At 44.2% G+C, this 24,471-nt stretch overlaps 1 long non-coding RNA gene across 1 annotated transcript; it reads left to right on the forward strand.

Moving 5' to 3' along the window:
• The first annotated feature begins 891 nt into the window (after positions 1 to 891).
• LOC115073657 lies at positions 892 to 24,471 on the forward strand. Its single transcript, XR_003852081.1, has 3 exons — positions 892 to 1,003; positions 20,994 to 21,118; positions 24,341 to 24,471. It is a non-coding gene; the product is annotated as an uncharacterized LOC115073657 (long non-coding RNA).

Genomic DNA, 24,471 nt, shown 5'->3' on the forward strand with positions numbered 1-24,471 from the left:
TGAGTGATCTGTTTTGGCCTTAACCTTTCCGTTTGCTGGGAGAGTTCTATTTTCATCAGTATTTTTGAGACTGTTTTTATGAAATATTGAAAATATAAAAAGATGAATGAAAAACATATGTGATTATAATTAAAGTGACCCCTTATCGCAAACGAGTGATTATAAATGCTCACTCGTGATTGGAGGGTCCAACAGATTTTTGTCGGTGGTAGGGTGCGTTAGAATAAATACCAGTATACGTTTTGGGTTTATATTTTGTTTACAAAGGTGTGTACTGGAATACACATTTGGTGTAGGTGGGTTTTGTTGTGACTATATTACTAAATCACCTAGAATTGTACTGGTGCCATGAAGTCAACTGGCAGGCAGATTTATAAAAAGAAATCCTGGCACTCTCTTCTCCGATTCTTTTGTTAAAATCCTAATTAAAACACCTGCTCTTCCCCTCTCTTGCCTTTGATCTGGTCTTACATTGTGCTTCCAGACTGAAGCTGTATTGCAGTTAAAAGGCACAACTGTGGCACACACACATACACACACACACACACATTTACACATTCTCTTTGCCGTATTGAGAAGCTTTCGTACATACAGTAATTAGACCTCGATTCTTCTAGAGATAAAAACATTAGCTCTGTGACTCATTCACCAGCACTTACAAAAATACAAACACCCACACGCTCTTCCCTCTGACACTTGAGTGCCGAATGCAACTGGCACCTTCGCTGAAAACACGAGACATGAAAGAAATGGGCAGAAGGCCCACTGAATGAGGCATTTTCCCAGGGATAGCCATATCTGGCACTCCTTCCCGATGTTAGAAATTCTTATGACATCATGGCACTGCAACATCCATAAACAACACAGCTCGAATTTCAGAAGACTTCAGACAGGGGCATTTACAGCAGCCGCCAAAGCATATCAGACAACCAGGTGAAGGTACATGAATAGCAAACTGAGGAGACAAGATACTGGCCATGGAGATCTTGCATCTGGCAAGCAGGTAGGTAGCTACAGGCCCTCAAAATTGCGCTCCTTTTAGAGGTGGTTTCAGCTCTCCTTTAACTTGCTTTCTCCTGCCAAGCATGATGTATCTAGAACTTTGCTCTTCTGGTTTACAATACCAGCCAAACCAACCTGTAACCGAAAAAAAGATTTCCTCGTACAATTTGGATACATGGAGTGGAAGAGTGGCCTGGTGGTTATGGCAGTGGGCTACAAACAAGGGTTCAAATCCCACTGCTAGTCCTTGTGCTGAAAAATCTCCAGAAGGATAGCCGTGTTAGTCTGGGGTGGCAAAAATAACAGCAGGCAGGTGGGTTTTTTTATGGCTTTTTTATAACATCGTTAAGTAATTACCATCACAACGGTTTACATTGAGGCACATAAAATAACATTAAATATATAAAATGAATAAAAAATATTAAAAGTGCCAATACATTGAGATCCGGTTCCAAAGTACAATATCATTTAAAATCATTTAAGGTGGTAGCTTATAAACCAATTTATTAAAGCATGAGCTTTCAAGGACAGAGTCCATGTCGTCAGATGCACGGAGTGATGTACAGGAAAGGGGTAAAACATATGCAGAACACTTCATGCACCTGACAAAGTGGACTCAAAAGCTCATGCTTCAGTTAGTCTATAAGGTGCCACCCGACTCCTGTCATTTTTGCTCCTTTTCGTGATTTTGGGCAATCCACTTCAACCTCCGTTGCCTCCGATACAGACTCAGGGCCTGATTTACTAAGGCTTTTCTCTCAGCTTAGTAAATGAGGCCCTTAGATTGTGAGAGCCCTCTGGGATGTGCCCACAGTACCTGAATGCAAATCCGCTTTGAAGTGCCGAAAGGCAGAAAATAAAAAAATAAATAAGTAAACAAGAAAGTACAAAGGCGGCGTGTGCCATGACGGAGCAACACTTAAATTTCCACAGAGAACTTGTAGGCACTGCTAGCAGGGACTCGTGGCCCCATAAAATCATGCTGTGCTGCAGCGAAAGTGGCCCCCAAAATATTGTGGCAGACGTGTAATCCATACGGGTTGTTATCGTGTCTCGCTGCGGCTCGGTTTAGACCTCCCCTGCTGTCTTGCAGCTTGGGGAAAGATGGCAGGCATGCCGAGGAAGCACAGAGCCATTGATTTCCCATCGTCGGCTAATGGATGGGACTCGAGTTTTACTGTCATATGTAAACTAGATTTTGAGAGGACAAGCTTTCAAAGAATTCTTAATGCACCTAAACCTTTGAAAAAAAAACAAACTATTTTCAATGGGATATAATCACCAGCCATGAGAATCCATTTCTGGCTGACTTTGCTGTGGACAGTACAGGATGGAGGTGTGCAAACTGGTTATTGCTCCCCCAGCAGTGGAAAAGAGAAAAGAACTCAACTGTATGATATGGAAGTTTGGCAAAAGAAGCCAACTCAATATGACTGCAGTATCCTTCCTAGACTAACATCCACCCCGACTAGCATCACATCAGCTAAGTAATGTCTGCCCTCGGCACATCATCCTTATTAATAGATAAACAAAACAATGTGCTCCTGTTTGCACTGTAATGAATGTTGGATCCCTCCTCGATAATGCTCTAGTGCTCTGGGATTGGGATTTTTTTTTTAATGCCTTGGAATTATCAACATCCACATTCTCTTTAAGTGATATTTATAGTGGAGTCACTAAAATTTCTCACATAAAACACTGTTTCAGCTGACATTCAAGATTCTTCGCAGATGGTGACGCCTTTTATTGGCCCAACATTAAAATTATGCAAAAATGTTGTACAGGAGCTTTCGAGACTACAGAACTCCCTGCTCCAGACGTGACAGATGCTGGTTGCATCTGAAGAAGGGACCCCTGTGGTCTTAAAAGCTCCTGTAGAACAACATCTTTCAATAATTTTCATACTGGTCTGATAAAAGGTAGCATGGTTTGCTAAGAATCCGTTTTCATCTGGGACCAAGAGGGCTATGGTAACCCTGCAGTGCAACCAACACTCAGGAAAAAGAACAAAATGCAGAATTCCTGAGTTGCCATTCCCCTGGAATTAAATGAGCAGCTGTTCTGCTCAGGATGTCATAGATTGTTTTGCTGTATTTATTTTATCATGGGAGAATTTATTGGAAATCAAGAATGCTGTGATCATCATAGGCCATCTTAGCTTTGATTGTCAAAAACCCACTGCAATCAATAGAATCCTGGAAGGATAGAAAAGACAGCAGAACCCTGATATTTTAACTAGTTGCCCCTCCTCAGACAATACAAGTGGCTAGCTAATGCGCCTGGATTGTTTTATCTTGTTAAAAGTTTTCTTTTGTTTTTAAAATGTATTTCCCAAGCTGGTTCTGTTTCACATGGGTCTTGTTTAAATCAAAGATGGCCACCAAATGATTCCCTTTGTTAATCAGTTAGTACTCTAGTTCTACTATGTGAGGGTTTCCTTACATTCAGACTACAAAGATTGCAACAATCTTGTTCTTTTACCAACAGCTTGGATAGAAGTGCTATTGTATTTTTTTTTAAACAAGAAAATGTGATTTTCTAACTAACTGGAAAGGATGCTGAGTTATCAGCAATGTATTTGGATGAAAGAACGTAAGATATTTTCTTTGACGAGACTTGCCTCCCTTTTCAGTCAGGCAGTAATTGTGCTTGTCAGGTAAGCAAACACTGCATAAATATGCAGTCAAGTTGTAGTTACTTTCTGGATAGTAATAAACTCTGCATTGTAACTTACTATTCTCTCCAACTGGCACTGTGAAAAAGCAGTTGTGTTGACTAATAGTGTACCAGCCAGGAAACCAGATGGCAATGCCAACCACAGAGTGCTGCTGCTGCTGTTATAAAGATAGATTCAAAAGCCAGGGATTGGAAAAGGTTAGGAAACAGATGTTACAGGCCCAGGAGTCTGGGAAACCCACTTGGGGAGCAGCAAGGACTGCAAGGCAGGACTCAGGATAAGACAAGGACTGGTGTTCCACCTAGCCAGCCCCCCTCCCCGCAGGTTGAGTCCTTGGATTCTCGGGGTCAGTATGTCTCTGCAGCAGCAGTACATCATAGAAGTGAGTCCACACAGGCAAGGCTTGGACAAGCCAGGCTGGAGACAAGGCTTGGACAGGACCTGGAAATAGACAAGACAAGAATGAGGCAAGGCAAGGACAAGGCTCTGGTACAGGTAGGACTGGACAGGATACAGGAACAGACAAGACAAGACCAACAAGGCAGATTAGGGCAGAAGTTACACAAGACAGATAAGGGAAACATCAAACAAAGAATACAGAAGCTCGAAGGCAGCAAGGTTTGGAACAGACAGAATAGGAAGAAAGATACAAAAGAGAATAGGCCAAATGGCCTCAAGACAGGAAAGAAGGCAGGATAAGCTTGAGGGCCTCAAGGCAAGGCAAGGCAAGGTAGAAGGCCTGTAGACCACAAGACAAGGCAAAAACAAGGGTCAGGTCACAGAGCCAGAAGTGACACCATGAAGCTACTATGGCAAGACAGGTTTACATAGGGATGGGTCTTGGGCACAACAAGGACAATGAGGAGGAACATGACAAGACTAGAGGCATGCTGAGGGCCTCTGCTAGTGGGGAGGCATCATGAAGATAGGATAAGGCTGTGTAGCATGCAAAATCCTAACAGCAGAGATTACTACTACGTTCTTGCAGAAAAGATAAAGGGACAGACTTTGAAGCAGGTGACAAGCCAATACTAGGGATGTGAATCGTGTCCTCGATCGTCTTAACGATCGATTTCGGCTGGGAGGGGGAGGGAATCGTATTGTTGCCGTTTGGGGGGGTAAAATATCGTGAAAAATCGTTAAAAATCGTTAAAAATCGAAAAATCGAAAAATCGAAAAACCGGCACACTAAAACCCCCTAAAACCCACCCCCGACCCTTTAAATTAAATCCCCCACCCTCCCGAACCCCCCCCAAATAACTTAAATAACCTGCGGGTCCAGCGGCGGTCCGGAACGGCAGCGGTCCGGAACGGGCTCCTGCTCCTGCATCTTGTCGTCTTCAGCCGGCGCCATTTTCCAAAATGGCGCCGAAAATGGCGGCGGCCATAGACGAAAAAGATTGGACGGCAGGAGGTCCTTCCGGACCCCCGCTGGACTTTTGGCAAGTCTCGTGGGGGTCAGGAGGCCCCCCACAAGCTGGCCAAAAGTTCCTGGAGGTCCAGCGGGGGTCAGGGAGCGATTTCCCGCCGCGAATCGTTTTCGTACGGAAAATGGCGCCGGCAGGAGATCGACTGCAGGAGGTCGTTCAGCGAGGCGCCGGAACCCTCGCTGAACGACCTCCTGCAGTCGATCTCCTGCCGGCGCCATTTTCCGTACGAAAACGATTCGCGGCGGGAAATCGCTCCCTGACCCCCGCTGGACCTCCAGGAACTTTTGGCCAGCTTGTGGGGGGCCTCCTGACCCCCACGAGACTTGCCAAAAGTCCAGCGGGGGTCCGGAAGGACCTCCTGCCGTCCAATCTTTTTCGTCTATGGCCGCCGCCATTTTTCGGCGCCATTTTGGAAAATGGCGCCGGCTGAAGACGACAAGATGCAGGAGCAGGAGCCCGTTCCGGACCGCTGCCGTTCCGGACCGCCGCTGGACCCGCAGGTTATTTAAGTTATTTGGGTGGGGGATTTAATTTAAAGGGTCGGGGGTGGGTTTTAGGGGGTTTTAATGTGCCGGCTCACGATTCTAACGATTTATAACGATAAATCGTTAGAATCTGTATTGTATTGTGTTCCATAACGGTTTAAGACGATATTAAAATTATCGGACGATAATTTTAATCGTCCTAAAACGATTCACATCCCTAGCCAATACAAGTTGGTATTCAGTCCAAACCCATCAGTCCAATATGCAGGGGAATTCCAAGCTGCATTGAGAAGAAAATGAAGTGGAAATGAGTATTTATTTAATAATATCAATTGAGAATTTACCATGTAGCAGGTGAATCACAGGAGCTGGAAAAAGAAAACATGTCTTGTGCTATGATGTATGACTTCAGCAGCCTCTTGAGGTAGGAGGCCAGAACTGCAATAGACGTGAAAACAGCTCCTTTTGCAGTGTGATATCCAGGCATTAATACCATATGTTTGGCACACTCTGAAGATAATCTTCAAAGTGATTTACACCAGTAAAAAAAAAAAAGTTTCAATCATTTAACTGTCTGCCTGAAAACTGCACTCCTTCAATCAATATGGCCACGAGTGCATGCAGCGTTCCACAATGAACAAACCTTTAACCATATAAAGGGGAGGTGCTCCCAGGGGCATATTTAGATCTGGGGAGAGAAATATCATGCCTAGATTGCATGTTCAGCTCTACTGTATGGAGGTAATTCTCAAAAGGATTTATGCACATAAAAATAGCATATATCTTAGCAATTTTCAAAAGCCCATTTATGCATACAAATCCTTTTGAAAATGACCTCCTGTCATGTTATTTTGCCATGATAAAGCAGACGTGAATGTCCACGCTTGCTTTGCACCCCTGGCAAATTTCAAGGCGAAAGTATGAATGCAATTTCTCTTTTAAAACTGGTGCAATATCTGTGGGTCAAGACATACCCCCTGACTCTGTTCTAATGTGGAGAGTTTGAAAATTGGTATTTTGCCATGGCAATGTTAGGATCAAGGTCCTGTAATGCGGGATTATTATGCTATTACCTGCCTCTGGCACATGGAGCCATGGCCTCCATCTGGTAATGCTTTAGAGTCCGGTGTACCACACTTGGGTAGTACTTCAGGTCTGGCTCATTAAACTACAGTGCAGCTTCCATTGGTATGATTCTTCTGGTGAGGTTTTCAGGATATCCATAATGAATAGGCATGAAAGAAATCTGCATGCGCTGCCTCCATGGCATGCAAATTTTATCTCATGCATATTCAATGTGGGTATCCTGGAAAACCTGACAGGCTGGGGGGGGGGGGGGGGGCTCCCACAGGGCAGGTTGGGGAACCTCTCGTGCTGCTGGCAGCAGTTCTTGCTTGGGACACAGGTGTAGCATATTTATATTTTGGTAAGAGTGTGATGGTGTTATGGATTTGGCCCCCAGCAATGTAATACTATTACTGTAATAAGATCACAGGAAGAAATTGGGCAGTTGGTAAAAAACCTTTCTGAGCTCATGAAGTCCCAGATATCTGGAATTCTTAGGTTGGTGGATGCTCATTGTCACTGGGCATCCATTCATTTTCAGCTGGATGTTCAGTCTCTTAAGGGTCAGCAGAGTTATGTTCTGCAGAGATTCACCAGCAAGAACACAGAATCCAAAAGGGACAAAACAGAAAGCACCACACATTGTCCATAGAAACAAGGAACTTAACGGCAGATAAAGACTCTAGGGCCCATCCAGTCTGCCTGTCCACATCTCCTTCTCAGCTTTTTATTCCCATCCTCTCCCTCAGAGGCCCTCTGTGCTTGTCCCATGCCATCTTGAATTCTGAGACTGTCCTTGTCGCCACCATCTCCACAGGGAGGCGGTTCCATGCATCCACCATCCTTTCTGCGGGTGTATATGCATCAAAATTAACAATAAATTGATCTCTCCTGGTAAGGACATTGTTCATGCAGGATTCTGCTATCACTTAGTACCAATTTAACTTATGCAGTGCTTACAGCTTGTTACAATGTGACCTTCCCAATTTCTTGGAAGGTGGCACCAGGTTGGGAGTCCATTATCTCCAACAAGCACTTAAACTATCCAATGATAATTTAGGCTCAGTTTTATTCTCAATTGCAAATCATCAATCTTTTTCATGGCCTTGAGAAGGGAAAAGGAGAGGTCACCCTTAATGAGAATTTATGGTACAAATAGGTGACCAGATTTATACAGAGAAAGGTCCATAGGGATTAGAGTGTATTACATCTTCCTGTGACAAGTGTAGAGTTTTTAAGGTTGGTGAATGTTGGTGTTCATGAAGCTTAGGGCTGGTTATCATCGTGCAGAGTGAGGGCTAGGGGGCTGTGCAAGAATTTCACACACAGAACCCTGCCGGTGCACTCCCTGCTAATCCAGCACTGAGTATCCCACACACAACTATGACAATGCACTTCACTCCTGCCCTGCAACACCCCCTGGTAGTCCAGTGCTAAGATACCCACACACAACTATGACAATGCACTTCACTCCTGCCCTGCAACACCCCCTGGTAGTCCAGTGCTAAGATACCCACACACAACTATGACAATGCACTTCACTCCTGCCCTGCCGGTGCACTCCCTGCTAATCCAGCACTGAGTATCCCACACACAACTCTGTCAATGCACTTCACTCCTGCCCTGCAGAATCCCCTGCTAGTCCACTACTGAGACCCAGGCCTGGTTTCCCCCAGTGCATGTGATATACTGTTAGAGAAACATGCAAATAGTTAAAGGTTGACAGATAAAGTGATATAGACAGAAATATAGCCAGATAAATAGACATACGCAGACCACTACTGACAAGATAGACAGATGGATATGAGCAGACAGACCTGCCAATTTGCTGAGCTTTACTGGAAGCTCACACGCTGCCTGTCCTGTATTCTTCTTTTCCTTTTGTAAGCAGCAGAAGTTGGCCTAAACTTACTTTAAAAAAAAAAAAGTGTGAATCTGATTTTTTTTTTTTTTTAAATTGTTCCTATTTTTCACCACCCACTCACTGTAAGAATGAAATCCTTTCAGAATCCTGAAATGAATCAAAGCGAGAGCCCGGGTAAATAAAGGGGATGAAATATAAATTAAAAGAGAAGACTGAATGAATCTGCTTTCAATCAATAACCTTGAATTATTGACCTCTCACTCTCCCTTCCCATTACATTTTGTATCCCTCTGTAATTCCCCTGCACAGGACTGGCTGTGAGAAGCGCCAGTGTGCTAGCCAAGGGAGAGCTTGTCAGAAGGCATCATTTGGTTTAATGCAGCACTGATAGGTCTATCTTGTGATTCAGCTCATCTTTTACAGATGTGGGCTCTGTGCCATGTAAAGCTCCAGCCAATGTCCCTTCAGATTTTCATGCAGTGCAGCTGTTGCTTTCTCTTCTCCCCACTGGATGGCACAGGAGTGACACTTTATGGCTGTACCCTCTGACACAGAACTGTCCAACACTGCCTTGGAACCAACCAGGGGCAACTAATACGTCAGCTGGGGTACAGAGGGGGCGGAAAGGGGGGGGGGCCTTGGTGTGTGGTCCCTGGCCAGGGCCGTAACTGCGATGGCTGGGCTGTGAAAACTGGAGGACCCCCCCCTTTCTTCGCTGGGCAGTGGTGAATGAAGGCTTATGGCACTGCAGCCCAGTAGAAGCCAGAATGAACAGGAGGAAGCTGACAGACCAAAATCAAAACTAACAGAGGACAACAAAGCTGCACAGAGCTGCTTCCTCCCTCCCCAGCCACAAACACATCACCTCCGTGACAGGACCCACAGATCCTCTGCTTTTAATCTTTATAGTCAAGTCCTTGTCAACTTCTCTCTCATTTCTCTTCCATCCTCCATCCCTACCCCTTCTGTATCCTGGCTTCTGTCACCTCTCTATCCATAGCTGATGACTTATCTTATCTTCATTTATTGATCCAAAATGGTCTGGCCATGGCCAGTTTGCTCTTCTCCCTCATCAGCCCTCTCTTATTCTTAAAACCTAGTCTCAAGGTTCATTTCTTCTCCTGTACATAGGAAGGTCCTTGGCCATGTTCAGTATGAGCTGTTAAATTAGTCTATTGCCTTGTACTAGACCATTATTTGAGGTTGTAAAATATTCTGAGAAACAGTTCCCTAAAAGATAAAATATAAAATTGCAGAGATCTGAAACAAGGGGAGGGTCAAACAAGAAGAACGTCACACCCTATTAGCAAAAGTTAATATTCTCACGCAATACTCATAAAGCCTTAGACAAACCCACATACCATTCTGTAAAAAAAGTAAGAGAAGAGGTATAAAATGTACAAAGACTGGGAGTGCTCTGTATTGAGCTGAACTGCAACATGGAAATTGTTTACCTCATCAACTTGCATTGAGTAAAAGTGGGCTTTTTTTCCTAAGTTTTGATGCAAATGAAACAGGTCTTTAAAAAAGTTGCATCAAATCATATAAAAATTGCTGTTTCTGTCCAAACACCAACACGGCCTAAAGGTTCCTGTGCACCAATGTGTTCCAAAAATAACCCGACAATGGCCACTTCTTCCCCAGGAGACAAAGTAGAACAGAGTATGGTTACAGAAGCCGGTCAAACTAAGCTCTGCATGATCTACAATGGAGACCATCACTGGGCCACTCCAAGCACGTTAGAGGATACTGCTGACATCCTCCTCCAAAAAAGACATCAGAGATGGAATGATATAAGCATGACAGTCCGATGCCACTGATGTTTCAGCAACGATTCAAAGCAGAACTGCAGGACAAAGATCAGACAAAAAGAGTGAGAGCACTATCCAAAGTTAAATCACAAAATAAAAAAAGTGGGCAAATCATTGTCAGCATTCAAACCTGCTGGCTCACAAGTGGAACCAATGTTGCTCTAATTATAACAATTTTTTTATTTTTTTTTTTAGCAAACTCATCCCTCTGTGAATTGAGAAATAATTGTACAATCACTGCACAATGTCAGAAAAAACATGCTGATGACTGTGACAATGAGATACCAATGGCATTGTACCTGTTGATGTTCAACCAACCTGATGCTGAGAGCCTGGAGAGTATGATCTACAGAGGAAAATTATAACATGTAGCTCTCCTACAGACTGACAATCAGTCTTAGCCCATAACTTAATCCTAAAGGTTGAGCCAGGACCTTGAAAAATCTGAATCTCCAAAGATGGCGGGTGCACCAAACAACTCTTGCATGGAGAATGTCTGGAATCTTGCGCAGAGTGCTTAATCCAAGCTAGACAAAAAAAAAATCAAACTGAATAATGAAGTCTCTAACGGTCGTGTGGCTCAAACATTTCACACAAGCAGGCCAATATACTGTAAAGTGCGCTCAGCTGAGCACACTGTTTAACCTGGGTGGGATGCATATTTTGGACATGCGTCCACAACCCCTTATACAATAAAGGGTTTAGTGAGTCCAAACTGCCCCCACCCCCGGAAACTAATAGAGCTCATCACATGCAAATGCATTTTGATGAGGCTATTAGTCATTCTCCCCAGATACTGATAAAAACATGTGCGCCCAATCCGCACATTTCACGCTCAGAAAAGCGTACAGAAAAGCAGAAAATACTGCTTTTCTGTACATCCTCTGACTTGATATCGTGGCGATATTAAATTGGATGAATCAAAGGTTAAAAAAAAAAAAAGTGTGCCGGCAGGTCAGGTTAAGGAAACGGATGCTCGTAAAATTGAGCGTCCCTTTTCCTAACCCACTGACAGCCACCTCTCTTCGGCCAAGGAGGTGATAGGGACGCACAATTGTCCCTAGCGCCTCCTTTTAGCACAGCCCCTCATTTGAATTCTCTATCGCATGCCCAGGAGAGAGGGCTGTGTGCGCGTTAAAAGAGTGAGTGCCGAAAACGGATGTGCTTTTTTAGTGCATCCATGCTCTATTGGCCTGAAGGAGGTGCTGTAAACCCCTCATACAATTGCAACAAATTCCAATGCTTCAAAGTAGATGATCTAATCCCTCCAACACAGGGTGAAAATGGGAGAGCACATGTTAAAACGGTCTTCCCTGCTGCCAGAAGAGCAAAGGGGCAGCCCACGTCTATGACAATGTGAAGCACATTCAAAAGCTCACTGTAGGCAATACTGAGGATATTCCCAGAAACGAAAGCAAGTGACAAGATCTTCAGCCTGCACCAAAACATCTTTGGCAGGACAGAACCGGTGAAGCTGGAGAAATGGTCTCATCAGTAAATTCTCATTAAATTGGCTGCGGGGTGCAATCCCAAAGAGCAAGAGGTCATTATGATCATTGGGCTTCAACTAAATAGAAGTTGCAAAGCCCTGCACCCCACCCCGGAGTTTTACAGATCAAGAAATGGTACTCATGGAGTACGAGCATGCATAGTGAACCGAAGATGAACAATCTCTGTTTAACCATGTCAAAATCTGATCTAACATATTCACTCACAAAAGGAAAACCTAATCTATATAGTGTCTCTCCATAGACACAATTGTGAATTGTAAAGATGAGGCTGCAACCAATATTCTTCTAAGGCACCCACGTATAAATTGGAAAATCGGGACTTCATCAGAGTGCCCTTGATCTGCTGATAAAATCATCTGGTCAATATCAAAATTATTCTTATTTATTTATTTATTTTTTGCTAAAACCAATTCAGCCAACCTAATTAAAGCATGGTAGGGACTCAGGGACAGAACATATTAACTTGATAAGAAGATGTGAAGTTTGTTTTTTGGTTTGACCTTGCCTTACGTGACAGATACCAATTTCCCTATAAAGAAAAAGCCAACAGAACATACCTAGCAAGGCCCTTCTGGATTATCAGCATGACCTCACTTGTAAAATCCTTGGTTCTGCCCTTTACTCTTGCTGTGGTTTCTCCTTTAGATTTTTCACTGGCTAGCTTTGCATTTGCCTAAATGATAAATTATTAAAATTGGAAGCATGCACAGTAGCTATTAGCGGCCAAGGATCTTTTAGCCCACCTAGCTTGTCAAGTTACTCCTGTCTACTGTGTCACCACAGCAGAGCCATCCCTTGGTAGTTTAACACTCTGGGCAGGTAAGCATCTTTGAACAAACCCACAACAAAATGTAAATACTCAAATGGTCCAAAAAGAGCTCTATCTTAAAAAAAACTCAACCCCTTCAATACAAGATCCATGGACACAATTACTCCAGTTTACAGATGTTTGTCTATGCATGAGTGCATTGTTTTCCCTGGTATTTAAAAAAAAAAAAAAAAAAAAGGTTGGGTGACATGGATGAATTATGCCAAGGGATACTGCTGTAGATCGATGAAGATCTGAAAGGATTGGCTGCTTAACTGCCTTACAAAGATAAGTGAGCTACATAATATCATTGTGGGGGAATTTTTCGTTTTGCTTCATCGAAATTTAATGATTATTGTAAAGGGAAATGTTGAAGAACTTTTTGAATACTATTCGTTTCAATACATTAAATGATTGATTGGAGTTTCTTTTACACATGTTCTTTGGATGTTTTTGTTTGGTTTTTCAGTGTGCTATTGTATTTGATAAACATTTTTAAAGGGTTTTCAATGTACTGTGGTTAACGCAAATAGCCCAACACTGTTTTAAGAGCTGACAGATATTGGCCTATATATGAGTACATTGTTTTCCCCTCCTATTTTTAAAGTATGCATTTTTAAACACATAAAACATTTTTAAGTTTCTAAAAACATCAAACATCAGCATCTATGACTCTTAGCTTCTTTGGACTTATTTTTGTACTCTGAAGCATCTTTGAGCCCCATGTGCCCTTCCCCCTCCCTCCTTCTGATTCCACTCCTTTCCCCCTCCTCTGTGATTCCTAGCTCCTTCTCTCATTCTACGCCCCAAACCAGATGGTAGGAGGAAAGAGAAACTTTTCCTGGTTATTCATTCGCTGCCAGCCCAGCCCATACCTGCATTTTGGTCAGGTTTTCACACCCAAGAAGCTTTGCCCTCTGGGTGGCTGCTCCTCTTGCAAAACCCCTAGTTCTGGCCCTGTAACCACAGACCTCCTCCATCTCTGATCACCTCCCTCTTTCACCTTCTGTATCTGTCCCATGCCCGCTTGAATTCTCTCCTCATGGCTTTGGTTGTTATCATTCCACTGGTAGGTAACTCCAGGCATCCACCACCCTCCCAATTAAGAACCATTTCTTTAAATAAACAGAGCATAACAGAGAGACTGAAGAGATAGCTAAAAGGAAAGAGAGTGCCACTAGGAGACGGGGCAGTCAGAAGGATAAGGAGATGGAACGATAGCGAAAGACCAAATAAAGATAAACGGAGAGAAATGAAATTGTGCAAAAATATATGGAAATGATTTTTTTTTTTAACTTTGTCAAGGTATTAAGAACTGTAGATCAGTGGAATACAAATTTATTAAATAAATAAACCAATAAGAAAGCAAAGTGTGCAGATTTTATTATTAAGACTTGCAGCTAAAAGTTATTTTTACTGGATGCCCACTTTACCGTTTTGATGTGGCATCTGAAAACAGCAGCAGATTCAAAGCAGAAATACCACTGCACCACTATCCCCCCCCCAACCTCCATCCCCCAAGTGAGTCATTTGGAAGGGCCGCTTAATAAATCCTGACACTCAAGCTCACGGAAAAACCAGAGGATGGATTTTGTGCTGGGGAATTCTTATTCCCCTGCTGGATCACTCCCCCTTCACGGTTCATGCCACTCCAAACTTCAAAGAAGGGCTTCCATGCTAGGAAGAAAACACACACACACACACACACACACAGAAAAGAAGGGAACATTGAAACCAAAAGCAATTTCTTCTGTCAACGTTTTACTGCAATTGCATTTCCTAGAAGTGCTAGCAAAGTACGAGTGCCGAAGGCATTTATGTTTGGATGAGTGTATGCATCATACACCCGGCACTGCTGCTCCTGCTGGGAGGGCAGGGCAGACCATTAGAGACCGGAGGGTTTGGTGAGGTTCTCAGACTTTTGCCATGGAGAAGCTCCCTTAAGCAACAAGTCCCAGTCCCTGCTCCCTTCCTCCCCCACGCCCTCCCTTGCCATTTCCATGACAGCTGCATTAGTCTCTGGGGTTATTCCTGCTACGCCTTTGCACTACCTTGCCTGGCCCCATTGCTCCTCTTTTCTAAGAGTGCACTGTGGGCTGATGTAATAAGCCGGGCATTAAAGCTATGGGCTGAAATCCAGCACACAGTCTCTTAATGCACGCATTCACAACAATAATTTAACTCCTAATGCAGTAAGGTAATGGTATGCTAATGCGTCGGGAGTTAAAACAACAAAAAGCATGCTAACCCCAAAATGTGCACAAAGGACATACTTAGCACACATAAAATATGATTGATGCACATAAAACATGTTTTCTGCACACAAATGTCTTCTGTGAATAAAGAACGATTTATGCATACAAAAGTTGTGCTCTTTGGGAGTCATTTTTAAAAGGATTTACGTGCTTAAAACTGTTTTTTGAAAATTGCAACAATATATGCAATTGAATTATCAATGGGTTTTATGTATGCAAATGCACTTTGAGGAGGTAATTTTCAAAAGGATTTACATGTGTACATGTAACTATTACACTGGTGAATACAATTTCCGTTGAGTTAGATCTGACACTTGTTTTTGACTAACTTTTGACATCTGAATCCAAAAATGACCCCAGTTTTTCTCTATCACGTCAACTTTTTAAGGTACAGGATACCCTCCCTTTGTAAAATGCACCTGCGTGAGCAAATCCTATGGACAATTCATTGACATATACTGGAGCAATTTTCAAAAGCCTACTTACTTAAGTAAAGTGCATTTACATATGTAAAACACAATTTTAAGAATGTAAATGATTTTTAAAATCAGGCCCTAAGAGTGTAAATGGACTTTTGAAAATTGCTATGATATATGGCCTTAATTAACATGGGACTCGAATGGAGGAGGGCTAATTTGTGTTCACAGTTTCATTCCTGGTTGTGTGCACATTGTTAGTTCGCTAAACTCCTTGTAATATGCTGAAATTCTATTTAGTATACAGCATATTTGTTTTGGATTATTATTGGTTTTTTTTAGAAATCTGAATGTGCTAAAGCCATTGTAATTCGCTTGGTATGTCATATTGCACTTTTTCGGATCAGATACACTCCTCCCATCCTCTGCTTGCCTGTCAGGGAGGATCTTAGTATATCTGACCCACAACCTGCAATATATGAACTTTGTACTGAGTGAATTACAACTGCCTTAGGGGGTTATTTTGTAATCCTATCGCACGCGATACCTAGATTGGGGCGGTGTCAGCACCGGAAGAGGAGGAGTCGGGGGCGTCGTCGGGGCGGACGCCGCGGAATCTTCACCGATAGCGAAAAGGTAAGGCCCCTTATCGCCGCCACTAGCGTGACCAATAGCACCACCTTTTACGATGGCACTATTGGGCGCGAACGCTGGCAGCGATCGCACCGCGGTGGTGCGATCGCTGCTGGCTTTCGCAGGCCGCCCCCCACTTCGACCCCCGCCCCTCCCCCCGTTAGCACCAGGATTCACAAACCGGTGCGAAGATAGAAACTCCAGGCCTTAGCTTGTTCTCATCTCAAGAAAAGAGAATGTTAACGAATAAAAACTACAGGGTGGCCCATGGAAAAGTAACCTGCCTGAGTGGCACTGGTATAAGGAGGCGGGCTACTTTTCCATGGGCCACCCTGTAGAATAGAATAAATCCAGGCCACCCTGTGGAATAGAATAAATCTATTCTGATCGGGGGAGGAGAGCGTTAGCTCCCAAAACCTAATCAAATGTATAAGTTAGTCCAATGAAAAGGTATCACGGTCTATATTGGTTTATTTGCTTTCATTTCTTAATCTTTATTTCCTATGTCGTCTTTGGAGCAGCCTCCTTTAAAATCTCTGTCTGATTCTGTGGATCGCATAAATTACTCCAAGACCCCAAAAACTATGGTAAACCATATCATTGTCGGTGCCCCCATATGGATCAGGAGCAGCTAAAAGTAATGGTTGGGTACAAAAAGGTAAATCATCTCGAACTATAGCAACACAGGAAAAACTTGTAAACTGTGTGAGAGGGAAGTGAGTTTATGTGATCCGTGCTCCGTGGGGACCGCAGTACCCAGCACCTGCTGTCGCTTCTGGTGGCTGTCACTGTTCCTTTCTGCAGTATGTAAATGCATCTTGCCCTAGACGCTGCCTCAAGGTGCTGGAAGTAACCTAAAGCCTTCTGCGGGAAGTCAGCTTGTACTTGGTATGTTAGGGCTTCTCTCCTGACACAACCATGCATAACTGATCTCCATCTCTCTGGCAGCTGTTACGAAACAAAACATCCTTTTTTTATTTATTTTTTAATGTTCTGACAGTCTCCGAGATTCTCTGTCAATCTGGCACTGATGAGGGCTTTCAAGTTTGGTTTATTCTATCATCTCGTGTCTCGAATGGTGGCTGCTACAACGCGGCAGGCTAATGGCTTTTGAGCTGCCATTGCTGATCGTTTTCTGGCTCAGTGCTCAAGGCATGGAGCTGAAAACAGATGCTGGGATCAGAGTTCAAATGCCACTACTACCACTTCTCTACCGTCTAGTCATGGACAGGTCTCTTTGCCTCCTCGTTTGCAGTCTCTCGGTGCTTTCCATAATCTTCCTTTTCCCCCACCTCCACTGTGGTAGAATAAATAATTGCCGATTTATTTACTTCCTGGTCCAGGTGACCTCATGTCATAAAACGTCAAGAGGGGTAGCTGTGTTAGTCCACAGTAGCAAAATCAAGAAGGCTTGTGGCACCTCATATACCCATGGTCCCCAAAATAAGGCCCCTGGGCCACACCCAGCCTGCAGCTGAATTTTATCTGGCCTATGGCAGGAAGAGGAAAAGCGGCTCACACATGACCCATGGCAGCAACGGGAGGTGCAGCTGCAGGAGTAATATTCAGCCCCCTGCCACCAGCTCTGATGCCAACGGCACCTTGGGCTTGTGCAAGAATTGCAAGCAACGCTTCCTCTCGCTGCCGATTCCTTGATGCCACCTGCAAATTCTGCAGGTGTTTAAGGTGCAAGTAAAAAAAAAAAATGGCTGGAAGTGTTGGGGGGGGGGGGGGGGGGGGGTTCCCCAAACTCCACTGGCAGAATAGGACCAATGCGGGAGTGGTAGCACCACAAATACAGACGTGCCAGCGGGGTTCCCAACTCCTACTGACAGAAGAGGAAAGTAACTGGATAAAAAGGGATGGGGGAGGAGAGGAGAGGGGAGGGGTTTGAAAGGAAGTGAGAAGAAAGGAAGGAGTGTGAATGAGGGAGATAAGGGGAGGGGTGAAGGGAGGGGGAGGGTGGAGTGAGGGAAGGGGAGCGGGGATTAAAAGAAGGGAATGGAGTGTGTGTAAGGGGAAAGGAGAGGAGAGGAGAGGAGGAGAGGAAAAGAGAGAAAGGGAGAGGGAGTGAAGGTAATGGGTGAAAAAAGGAGGGAAGTGGAGAAAGAGAGCACAAGAGTGTATGTAGGAGCGTGAGTGGGAGAGAATGTGGCCACAAACAAACCCCTTACCATTCACACACCCCTGTTGTATTCATTTATTTACTTGCACATTTCTATTCCGCAATATCCAAATTCAAATCGGGTCCGATGCAGATGCTGAGGACGGGGGGAGTCAGGGGGGTAGAGTTTCTGAGGGTGTGGCAGCAGGGTTATCACCTTCTTAGAAATATTTTTATTGACATCTTTACCTACCATACCTCTGTGGGAACCCTGCATCCTGCCACCTATCCCCGCTCCCCAGCATTTCAAATCACCCTAAGGACCAGACTGCAAGGGAGACCGCAGTCCTCCCACTTATTAAAACTCCAAGGAAGGATCTACGCCCCCTCCCCCCTCCGTGCCCTTCCCCCCTACTGCCCTCTTGCGGATTTGAAATGTCGCATGCAACCCTTTGCTTAAAATGTTTGGGGACTCCTGTTACAGACTAACACTTCTTGTCCTGGAAAGTTTATGCCTCAACAACTGTGTTGGTCTCTAAGGTGGCACTAGCTTCTGTGTCTTGTCATGTAAGGTCATTTGATGCAGTCCTGATTTTGCCCTGTGCTTGAGAGAAAACCAGAGCTGGATCAGGCTGTATTTCTCTCGTGTAATCTTCTGCAACTATTCTTATATAGGTATTGCTTTCTTTCATTCTCTGCCTCACCGATTCAGATTCGGGAAACTCTTTGCATGGCAATTTGTACATGTGTTGACATAAAGCGGCCTGTTTTCTGCAGGGTGAAAATATGACCCCCACTGAGTGCCTAAGCCTAGCTGCCTAGTTTTGCCAGCAGCAGAGGTTTCGCTGTGCAAAAACGTGGGTGGCCCTGGAGGCATTCCCAGGGTCAGGAAGGACTCAGCCAGCTAACCCTCAGTACACAAAGGTGAGGGGGCGAGTGCTTCCATTAGGCAAACTAAACAGTCGCCTAGAGTGCCAAGATTTTGGGGGCAGCAAAACCCTGCCATCATGGGGTCCAAAGTGGTGCTGTGCCAGAGCAAATGCCACCAAAGAAGGAAGCAGTGTCCTGGAGCTGCCCGCAAGGGTTCAGTTGAGGGAGGGGTGAAGGATCAAAGGTTTACCTAGGGTGCCAAATATTTTTGCACCGGCCCTGCAAAAGGCAAGCCTAAGTCGAGACGCCTAAAGATTTAGGTGGTTAGATGGAAAGCCTGTTTTCTTGCCATGGCCCAACCTGCAACGTTTCCAGGGAACTCCACAGAGGCCACACAACCGTTGTATCAGGCAACTGTGAAAGCTTCTAGCCCGCGTCACAGAGGACACAAAATTGTTATGCCCGTCATCTCCGAAGCTTCAGAGGAGCTTTTCAGTCTGCGATGTAGTTATGGGGAAGAAGGAAGAAGTGACCAAGAAATAAAGTAAAATAATATATATAAAAAAAGAGAAACACTTAGGAAAATAGGAGGACCACTGAACACGGGCGGGTCAGGCCTGCGTTTTCAGCTCCAGTCCCTTTTACCAAGTTTCCCAGTCTAAGAAACTCCCAGGAAGCTTTGCAGTGGGGCCTGAAGAACAAACCAGGATGGATCTGATCCGGAGCCAGGTGATGCCTTATAAGAGCAAACAGAGACAAAGAAAAGAAATGAGGAGAGAATCAGATTAAGCCATGGAGAGAGAAAAGAGCGGGAGTAGGATAGTGAGGAGAAGAGAAGGAAAGGTGCTGGCCTACCTTAGCTGAGGTGAAGGGGAGAAGGAGAGAAAGTAGAGGAGAAGTAGAAAGAGAGGCAAACTAAACCCAGATGAAGAGCAATAAAGACAGAGTGTGGATCCCAAGAACCAGGCAGAGAGCAGAGCTGCCGAATCACCCAGGTCCAGGAAAGAGACTTTATGGCCAGGGCTGATTTTGAACTGATTGATTACTGACTGCGATATTTGTACTCCCTGATTTCTACCCATTGCAATCAATGCTGCGGGTCCCCAGCAAGATGAGGGCGTCAGAAAGCCAGGACTGCCCTCAAATCACTCTCCTGGAGCTGGGTCACTTGGTAGCAGAGGGGCAATGGAGAGAAGAAGGGGGGGGGGGGGGGGTCGGTGAGAGAGGAAGGGAAGAGGGAGGAGAACTCTGCGCCTGGAATGAATAAAACCCATGGTTGCAGACCCCACTATCTGTCTTATTGCAAATCAAGGCATTATTGTTGAAATGCATTATTAATTAGCAGGGGCCGTATCCATTTGTAATGTGGTCACCACCCAAGCAGCCAGCGCTTCTCAGACTCGGCAGGAGAACATTATTAAGGTAATATTTTACCTTGCATATCCTAGCTCCTGGCTGCACTCTCAATGCAGATTGAAACAGTTCCCTTTTGGGTTTGGGTTTTTTTTTGTTTTTTTTAAACAAACCTTCCCCCCCCGCTGCCCCTACCAAGTAATTGCTTCCTTCCATTCTTACCAGAGGTTAATCCCAGATAAAAATAATAAAACGTTTGAAAATCCAAGAAAAGTTGCAGACAAATTCATTTTGTCTTCCGCTGGAGAAAAATAAATATTTGAGAGGGTGGGGATGAGGAATCTCAGCAAATAAATTTGTTTGGGTTTTTTTTTTTTTAAATCATATTTTTTTCTAAAAAGAAATTGACACCTTATCTTGAATATTTTCTCTGGCTGTCCTGGAAGCCTCGAAAAACAAAACAAAACACAAAAATAGTCAATCCAAAACTAGTTTAAATAATTTAGTTTCATCTAATAATCCTGGATTCATGTGAGAGACAAAAAAAATTCAGACACAAAACCACCATATTTATAGGACCATCATATAATGGTAAGGGGTGGAGATCGCGGTGCCTGGATTTTAATCATTGGCCCGGGTGTCCTCATTAGTTTGTAATTTTAATGAAAGCAAGTAAAATAACTTATCTCCTGATGGCTTATCCACGCAGGTCCTTTTCCAACTGTCCGCAGAAATGACCGCAGGAAAATCTGCATCAAGGGAAGACACTTCTCTGCCATTACTATAAAAGGTCAGACAACAGAGGTTAAAAGTCAAGCCAATCAGCGTGGTGAGGTAAATAACTGGCACATATGATGTTACGCTTCTCTATGTGAAAATATATGGATTATTCACATTGATTTTATATATCTGAGAGTTTCCCTTTAAACGCACAAAGAACCTAATCGCTCTCCAGCCAAGACCGGTACTTCCAATAGGTGAACTAGAAGGTCACCAAATCTTGGGGGGGTGGCAAAATCCAGCCACTTACCCGCAAAGGCCATCCCACCAGCGGCAGTAAAACAGAGAGGTGCCAGGACAACCAGCTGGTGGTAGGAGCAGGAGAGGGCCTGTTCTTAGGAGGGAAGTGGGAAATGAATGTTGATAGTGAGTGGGGGGGGGGGGGGGATACTGGGTGTGTGGGGGTAGAGAAAGAGGATGCTGGCACTGTGGAAAGAGGGGAAAAAGACTAGCATGATGCTGGTACACTAGGCATGGAGGAGAGAGAGGAAAAGCTGTGCAGGGAGAGAGTGAGTGGATGCTGGGCACTATGGACAGGGGGCAAAGAGGGGGATAGTGGGCAGAGGGCGAGGGAAGAGCTTGGGGGTCGGTGTGTGTGTGTGTGTGCTGTGCTAGAGCCAATGACTCAAAAAAAAAGGGAACACTGTGCTGGAGCTGTCATCAATTGGTAAGTCTCGGGGGGGGGGGGGGGGGGGCATCAAACTAGGGTGCCGAATACCCTGGCACCTGCCAAACAAGGAATGAAGAGCGGTGTCTAGAAAAGGGGCAGGGGGTGATAGTGTGCACTCCACTGCATCGCGGCGGTGCATTTTTGCCCACTGCGGTTGGGGCCACGGCACACACTATCGCCCCCATAGCACCCCCCTGCGAAAGGTGTCGCTATTTCCAGCACTACTGCCAACGATATTGTGGAAAACATTATCGCCCGCAGCGCAACCGGCCTCAAAACTGTTTTAATCCCGCCCAAACCCCCCCCTCCCCTTTCCCTCATTTCAATTATGTCGGTCGTTATCTCAGGTGTTAGGGCGTTATTGCACATGGTAAGGCCCTAACGCGTGCGATAACGGCCCATCGTGTTTTGAAAAATGTCTCTGTAAGTTTGTAAAACAATTTCCATTCCCCGCAACCCCCCACCCCCACCCCAGCTCCTGAGCACTGCCTCCAATCTAGCGAGTCAGTTTGTTTCATCCATCATGAAGCCACCAGCTAAATATTAACAGAGCTGACCTCGGTGCTTTACGGCCATAGTGCTCCAACCAGTCCTCAGGCTCCCCCTGATTTCCAGGCTATCCCTTATGAATATGCATGAGGTAATGTATATTTGCATGCATATCTCTCGTATATTTATTAAGGATATCCTGACACCCTGACTGACTATGGCTGGTTGGAGCACCATTGCTTTTTGCATGAATTTTTTTGCAGGGCAGGTGTCTTGATTTCCAACCATGTGCAGAAAGAAAAAACATAGCTGCTTTTCGGGAAGATTAAAACACAAAGGAGAGAAATCATGTCTTTGCTAGAAAAAAAATTCACCTATCAGAGTGACAAATGTATTACTAATTGCACAATTATTTGATTATGTAGTTACAGGAATAGAGGAAAGGACATCCAGTGAATTCCTGTTTTAAGAAAAAAAAAAAAAAACTCAGGAAAATGATGACACCGTTCAAACCCGATTTACTAAATTAGCAGATTCCATCCAGACCATTTCTCAGAGCAGGAATACTTTTTGCTGACACATTGTAATAAAGTAATTGTGTAATTAGGAAGGTATCTGTCACTCCTGGGGTTTTTTTTTTAGATACTATATATCTATCTACAAGTACAGCACATGCTAAACTAGGAGAAGGTGAGCCGCAAATATCCACATTCACCTTGGTTTTGTATATCCTCACCTCTCTGACAACAGCTCTCAGGATATTCCATACCTTTAAAGCTTTTTTCTATTTTGTTAACTCTTATGTAGCCAACGGCTTGACCAGCATACCTGCTGTAAAACACCCGCACACCAAGGGGTTGAAGGTTTGGTAAATTTAGGCACCACAAAAAAATCTGGTAGAAATGCTTGAAATCGTAAACATTCTTGAAAACCAATACAGAGCTATCCCAAGAAAAAAAGTGCTGCTAAAAAAATCCATTGATGTGTATATCAGTAAACTAATATTATTCAAATAAATATCCTTCTTTCCTTTAAATAGATTTTTTTTTTTATCAACAAATGAGTTCATATCAACATTGCATTTAAACTGTCAAAAAGCATGTTCAAACCAACATTGGGTAAATACCGTCAACAAGCAGATGCTCAAGGCAATAACATGCCATTAAAAAAACACTCAGAACATGAATACCAAAAAGTGCTTTATTTGAAAACTAAATTCTCACCCAAAATGAATCTGATAATGCTGCCAAAATACAATGTTGCATGGTTGATCACATGATATCATTATCCCAACAATTCAACTGAATGATAGCACCGTGGCTGAATGAGAGACAAAGAGCTCTACAGTACGACCAGAATTAAATGCTGTAACTTGATGTTAAACCAAAGCCCTACCCTAAACGTGGACCTGTTCCGTGGACCCGAATGCTGCGAGTTTGTGTTCTGGCTCTCTGCAGCAGTCTGGAGCTGGTCACTGAGGAGCAAACATTTGAAATGCTGGGCTCCAAAGGCGCTGTGGAATATTCAGCTCAATAGCAGATTCCTGGCATTGGGGCCTATTGTGAAAGCCCCCTAGGAGGGGTCTGCAAACATCCCTAGAAGAGTTTCTGTCACCCACAAGTCTAATATCTAAGTCAGAGTTTTACCGCGAGGTGTGTAGGGTTGGAGGATCAGACTGTGAGAATGGAGTAGAGTTTGACAGAGGCACCCTAGGAAGGAGGAGGATACTACTGTTTGCCTTCTGTCCTTGAGGCCATAACTATCTGTGAAACCTGTGCATGGGACAATGTTTTTTTTCTCTGAAAATAAAGAATCTTGTTTGGAGCAACTGCCAACATCTTTTCTCCCATTTAACATGACTGCCTGGATTAAAGAGGATCTCGTTAAGGGTCAGGTTTGGTTCTTATAGAGGAAAGAACAAAACTATTACATTCAACCCTGTCCACTGTAAAGAATCATTTAGAGAGGTCCATTGTAGCATCTGCTAGACCATGGCCATTTCAGAGCCCAGTAAGGCAGGCAGGGATTGGAATCCATAATGGGGTTATACCACTAAAGGGTTGGAAGCATGGTCTTACCTGTAAAGGTGATTTACACCAAGTTTTCTTTCTTTCCAGGGGGATGACCCAACATAAGCATTTTACAGCACACCTAGGGTCAGCCCGTTGGCTTGGTGGCAGTGTTGCCATATGGAGGATTCCTGGTTCAAAGCCTGCGTCTGCTGAGACTGGAGAGGCATCATTTTCAA

This window comes from Rhinatrema bivittatum, chromosome 12 (assembly GCF_901001135.1).
Source record: "Rhinatrema bivittatum chromosome 12, aRhiBiv1.1, whole genome shotgun sequence".
Lineage (NCBI taxonomy): Eukaryota > Metazoa > Chordata > Amphibia > Gymnophiona > Rhinatrematidae > Rhinatrema > Rhinatrema bivittatum.